We start from the raw sequence: 6,763 nt of genomic DNA, 5'->3' as shown, positions 1-6,763 counted from the left end.
TTATTTCAGCATTTTGTTATTTCCCTTCCCCTCCCTAAATTAGAAAAATGTATATACAAGATGCTGGGCACCGACAGGAAATAAGGTGAAAACAGGGGTTATACCAGAGGGGAAGCGTGGGCAAAAGAAACAAAAAAAAAATCACATAGTATATTTTAAAGATGTAGAAAACAAAAGCAAGAAAGAAAATAAACAGTTGTGTCCTTATCTTGGGGTTCATTTCATTTAACATCATCTTATGTGGTCATCTGTACATAGCTTTTGAGCTTTTCTGCTTATCCTAGATATATACTAGTTATTGCAGATAAGGGAAACCAGGGGACTTATGTTTCTTTGGGCCTGGCTTACTTCACTTATTATAATTTTTTCCAAGTCTTTCTAATTCCTAACAAATGGGGCAGCGTGATTCTTTCTGATGGAGGCATAGAATTCCATTGTGTGTGTGTGTGTGTGTGTGTGTGTGTGTGTGTGTGTGTGTGTGTGTGTGTATCACATTTTCTTAATCCATTCATCTACTGAGGGGCATCTGGGTTGGTTCCATATCTTAGCTATCATAAATAATGCTGTGAGGGGCTGGGAAGGTGGCTCAGTGGTAGAGTGCTTGCCTTGCATGCCTGAGGGCCTGGGTTCGATTCCTCAGCACCACATAAGCAAAAAAGAAAAAAGCCGGAAGTGGCGCTGTGGCTCAAGTGGTAGAGTGCTAGCCTTGAGCTGAAGAGCTGAGGGACAGCGCCCAGGCCCAGAATTCAGGCCCCACGACCGGACCCAAAAATAAATAAATAAATAAATAATGCTGTGATAAACAGAGTTGTGCTGGTAGATTTGTATAGCCCTGTTTGTGATGATTTGGGTCAATGCCCAAAAGTGGGATTGCTGGGTCATAGGGGAGCTCTATGTGGAGTCTTTTGAGGAACTTCCATACTGGTTTCCAAAGTGGGTGAACAAGTTTACATTCCTACCAACAATGCAGTAGTGTTCCCTTTTGGCCACATCCCCTCCAGCATCTGTTGTTATTAGATTTCTTGATTATAGCTATTCTAACTGGGGTGAGGTGGAATCTCAATGTTGTTTTAATTTGCATGGCAAAGAACATAGCTAGCCCAATCAATAGAAAGCCCATGGACTAGGAGATCTTCACTAGCCATATAAGGACAAGGCTCTCATATCTAAATTATACTTAGAATTCAAAAAATTAAATCCCCCAACAACAAATCCTCAAAGAAACAAACACCCCATGAACAAGTGAGCTAAAGACTTAAAGAGAAACTTTTCTGAAGAGGAAATAAGAATGGCAATAGACACATGAAGAAATGCTCAACTTCTCTATCAATAAAAGGAATGCAAATCAAAACAACATTGAACTTGAAATATTTTTAATTGAGAACATCATTTATTATATTTAAATAGAGTACTATAAACAAAGTAGACCAAAAATCCTTTAAAAATTTATTATATATTTTTAAAGATCAAAAGCCAATAAATATAGAAGTTGAAGGAGAAGAGAAAAATGTTGACAACAAAGTACCTGAACTTTCCTCTTCCCAAATATCTAACATTTCACATACACCAGTGTTTTCAATGTATCTTATGAAACCATAAAATTCTTGATTTCTCTCCACTAGCTTGAAATAACTCCAACGAAGACTGTACTGGTGAAGTATAAATAAATTCTCTTTGCTTCTTGTGCAGTAAGAAGTTTTCTCATCTAATTCAGCTTTTGATTCCTTTTTCTTAATTTTACTTTTTTTATTTTGTCTTAATAATATTCTCTTTGCTCCATGGATTCTACCAGAGGACAAATCATCATTACTGTTGCTGTCACATGTACTGGGTTCCCCATGAAGACTTCAGTATGGAGACTTTGTCTTTATCCTTAAGTGCTCTTGTGAAGTGTTTATTGCTGACAGATCACAGTCATACCCATTTGTTGAATGAAGGTCCTTTCCTTTCAGATCTTCTGATGATAAAAAAGCTATATTTGACTTTCCTTTTGGTTGAAACACACTATTATCTGTATTGAAATGAGAGACTTTTACATATGGATGTAGCCTACTTGGACAATGATCTTCTAAGTCCTTTACATTTACAACTAATTTATGCTCAGATGTGTTAAGAATGCATTCCTGTTTATTTTTATATGGAGGTAGCTGTGTGAAGTTCTGTTTGATGTCATTTCCAGTTGCATTTAACATGGAACATTCATTAATTTTCTCTTCATATCCTGTCAATTCATTTGAAAGGCATGGAACAGATTAAAAAATAAACACAAGCTTTTGCTCAGATTCCTGGGTTTCTCCATAAAGAATATTCTGCTTCATCATTTTCCATTATTTTCACTGGTGTTTTTCTGACAAATATATTGCAATTCACATTTCAATTCACATTTTTCTCTTGGCTCAGTCTTTTTCAGGAAATTTGTAGAAACAGAAGAAAGGGATCTAAAGCTGTATTTTATTCTTTTCTTTTTGGTATCTCTCTCATATTCCACAAAGTCAAAATCTAACTTAGATACAATATTATCAGCAAATTGACACTGGTTATTCTATGCAAAGCTTTTATGTTGCTCACTTAGAAGGTCAGTTTTGAGATCTTCATATTTCTGTAAGCAATATTCACAGTATCTTTTTTCTGCTCTTTCAACTGAAGTTCAACTGAGGATCGACCATATATGTGGCCATCCATTTGGAGTCTTAGTTTAATATGAGTTTGCTTTTGAATGCTTGGTGGGTTATCTACATCAATTGGACTGCAGGGCTTCTGAGTAGCATACTTTATAAAAGGTAAATTAGAGAAGTGGTGCTGTAGCTCAAGTGGCGCTGTAGCTCAAGTGGTAGAGCTGAAGAGCTGAGGGACAGTGCTCAGGTCGAGTTCAAGCTCCATGACCGACAAAAAAAAAAAAAAAGAAAAAAAAAGAAAAAAAAAGAAAAGGTATATTGGTAAATTCAAGATAAAATGGCCTATACAGTTGGTTCATATCTTCGACCTTTATAAAAGGCTTCTTGAGTTTCCCTCTTGTTTTTTTTGTGTTCCAATAACGCTTTTCCCCTCACATCTCCTACAGAAATACTTGGTTTCTTGAGCAACCACAATCTTGCTTCCTTTGTTCAATGTAGTATCTAATCTCATCAATATGAAGAATTTTTACACCCTAGGCATTTGATAATATACTATTTAAAGGATTAAAATCATGATTCTTGATAGCTTTTTCGACTAACAGTTTTCCCTGGCTTAAATGCACTGTGTGTAGAGACTTAAATGAACTTCCATCATGGCTGGGATGAGGTGAAGTAGTTTCTGCAGTATATGCAGATTCTGGACTTGGTACAGGAGAAATTCAACCCAATGTCTATGCATATTTTGCTTCCTTTTTACTTGAAATAAGATAATTGATATCTTTGCTGAGAAATTCTTCACCTAGCGCTCCCAGATACTTTTATGTCTTTCTGAAGTTTTTCAGATGTAGTAACAGAAGGTAAGTCAAGGTAAAATATTTTTCCCCCAAATGACTTGTATTTGGGTTTTTCTGGTCTGCTTTCAGGTTTCAGAGAACTCAAAGATAGTCTGTTCTTTTCATTTTTTACATGGAATCCATCCTGGAAACAGCCTCAGCTGTGGATCCTCCTGGCTTCTGGGTTCATACCATCCCTCTGCCACTTCCGTGCTGGGGCCCCAACAGGAGACAGGACCTCCAGCGGTGGAAATGAGACTGTGTCCTCGACTGGTCTGCAGCCTCTCCTTCCACAGGTCACTGTTTTCCCGCAGGAGAGGTGTGGCCTGAAATAATTTTAATAGGAAAACTACTCTACTTTCAACAACAGTGACAAAAAATTGGAAAATGCTAAGGTTGCAATTTAATCATACATGACAGTGAAAAAGGCCTGTGACGTCATGCCCCCACAATTTTCCTGTGTAGACCAAATTGTATTATAAATGATTAACTAGAAATAGATTCCTTACTCTTGGCAAAATGTCAATATATGATGTATGTTCTGTTAGAAAAAAGACAAAGAATATCATGCTTCCTCTTTGGGGATAGAGTCTTTTTTTAGTATCTATTTTTTAAAATTTATTTATTCATTTTTATTGTAAAGGTGCTGTACAGAGGGGTTACAGTTACATAAGTAAGGTAATGAGGACATTTCTTTCTCTTTTTTTTCCAGTCCTGGGGTTTGAACTCAGGGCCTGGGCACTGTCCCTGAGCTACTTTTGCTCAAGGCTAGCACTCTACCACTTGAGCCACAGCACCACTTCTGGCTTTTTCTGTGTATGTGGTACCAAAGAATTGAACCCAGGTCTTCATGCATGCTAGGCAAGCACTTTATCACTAAGTCACATTCCCAGGTCCATGAATATATTTCTTGTCAAACATTGTTACCCACTCTTTTGCTTTGTTCCCTTTATCCCTTCTCTCCCCCACTCTTCCCTGTATCCCCCCTCCAGTTGTAAAGTTCATTTCCGACAGTGTCTTGTGAGTATTGTGGTTGCAATGGGTCACCCTTTGTCCTTCTTTTAGCATTTTGCTATTCCCCTTCCCTTCCCCAAATCAGATATACAAAACACAGAGTACCAGAATCAAAGACAGTGATTGCCAGAATAAACCAATGGAAAAAGAAAAATGAAATAAAATAAGAAGAAAGAACTAGATACAGTGCATTGGCAACAACAAGGTCAACAACCAAAACAAAAAATATTTGTTGTTTCTGCCTTGGAATTCATTTCAATTAGCATCATTTTGTATGGTCATATGCACATAGCTATTGAGGTATTATGATTCTCTGTCAAGACTATCCTAGGCATATATTAATTATTAAAAATGAGAGAAACCATAGAGCCTATGTTTCTTTGGGTCTGGCTTACTTCACTTAATATGATTTTTTCCAAGTCTTTCCATTTCCTTACAAAAAGGGCAATGTCATTCTTTCTGTTAGAAGCATAGAATTCTATTGTGTATATATACCACATTCTCTTGATCCATTCATCTATTGAGGGGCATCGGAGTCAGTTCCATATCTTACCTATGGTAAATAATGCCTCACCCCAGTTAGAATGGCCATTATCAAGAAAACAAACATTAGAAGCTGGCGGGGATGTGACCAAAAGGGAAAGCTACTACACTGTTGGTGGGAAAGTAAGCTGGTTCAACCACTCTGAAAAGCAGTATAAAGGTTCCTCAAAGGACTAAACATAGAACTCCCCTATAATCCAGCAATCCCACTCTTGGGAATTTATCCAAATGATCAAAAGCAAGGCCACACTAACAGCACAAGCTAACAGCACAACTATTACTTAATCTTAATTGGAATGGTCGTTGACATAGTTTAATACAGAATCCAACTGTATTTTCAAATTCATTTCTCCAGAAAAAGAGAAAACTAGAAACTAAGCACTTAGACTAATTCTACCACCTTCACATTATGACATTTGAATCAGCACAGTGTTAAGTCTAATTAATTTAGACATGGAACTTCAAAGATGGAAAATAAAATTAAAATATTTTATGGCCTAATATAAACACATAGAACAATTTAGTTTCACTTCAGCTTCTCAAATAAATGTCATATTTATGTAACTATAGATACAAAATACTTATGAAATGAATTGGAATGGGTTTTTGCAGAACTAGAATGCCTATTGTTTAGAAGAGAAATCAAGCTATAATGCCAAACACATGTACAAACGTGTACAAAGCAAATCTGTACATATATGTTCATATGCATGTATTTCACACACACAGATTGGTAAATGTGAGAGGACTTGCTGAAGGCCATGCACTTATCATGCAGATAGGACATTGTAACTGACAGACAGGGAAAAGATGAGCCTCTGTTTTAAGTCTACTTAACACACTGTGTGTTTGTCTGTTTTTTAAAAATTGTTTTGGTTGGTTTTGGGGCCTGAACTATGGGCCTGGGTGCTGTCCCTCAGTTTTTCAGCTCAAGGCTAGTGCTCTACCACTTGAGCCACAGTGCCACTTCCATTTTTTTCTGCTTATGTGGTGCTGATGAATCAAACGCAGGGCCTCATGCATGCAATGCAAGTACTTTACCACTGAGCCACCTTCCCAGCCCATAGCACACTGTTTTAACTCTACACCAGGTACCCTGTTTCAACATTTAACTCTCAATATTCCTATAAAGAGAAGAAAGTAAGAAAATGGTTTTAATGACACAGTATTGGGCCCCTTCCTTAGCCAAGTTCTAAAATGAACTAATGAGTTTCTATAAAGTGATTGTTCCAAATACTTACTCTTATGCAATTAATTAGAAGTATTTTTGTTGTTATTATTCTCTTTATTTTGCCTTGCTTGGATTTGAACTCAGGACTCTGAACTGTTACCAGGCAGGTGCTTTAACACTTGAGTCACACTTCTGGCCATTTTGTTTTTTTCACAAAAAATGATGTTGAATTTATGCCTGGGATGACCTGGAGCATAGTCCTCCTATTTTTCTTCAAGAGGAGTTGAGAAGATAGGTACACATCTGCATGCCCAGGTGTTCTTGTTTGATTGTTTTAGTTGAAATGAGGACTTCTAAACTTTTTGCCCAGGCTGACATCAAGCCACCATCCTCTCAATGCTAGCTGCCTGAGTAGATTACAGGTGTCTACCATCATGACTGGCTGTCAAAAAAGTCTTTTAGGTATCTATGGACACTTGATTCCACAGTTTTTCCAGAACCCACTGAAGTACTGAAGTCTGTAGTGCTAAAGTTCCCTATATAAACTCATGTCATGTTTGTATATAATCTACCAATTAACACTGATC

At 37.1% G+C, this 6,763-nt stretch overlaps 1 pseudogene; it reads right to left on the bottom strand.

Annotated features, from left to right (window-relative positions):
- Positions 1-1,466: 1,466 nt before the first annotated feature.
- LOC138806239 (protein DBF4 homolog A-like) lies at positions 1,467-3,638 on the bottom strand (annotated as a pseudogene).
- Between the last annotated feature and the right edge of the window lie 3,125 nt (positions 3,639-6,763).

Source organism: Dipodomys merriami, unplaced genomic scaffold (assembly GCF_024711535.1).
Source record: "Dipodomys merriami isolate MVZ:Mamm:240054 unplaced genomic scaffold, mDipMer1.0.p SCAF_4, whole genome shotgun sequence".
Taxonomy (NCBI): domain Eukaryota; kingdom Metazoa; phylum Chordata; class Mammalia; order Rodentia; family Heteromyidae; genus Dipodomys; species Dipodomys merriami.
The sequence above is the reverse complement of the archived record's forward strand: the minus strand, read 5'-3'. Positions and strand labels throughout refer to the sequence as shown.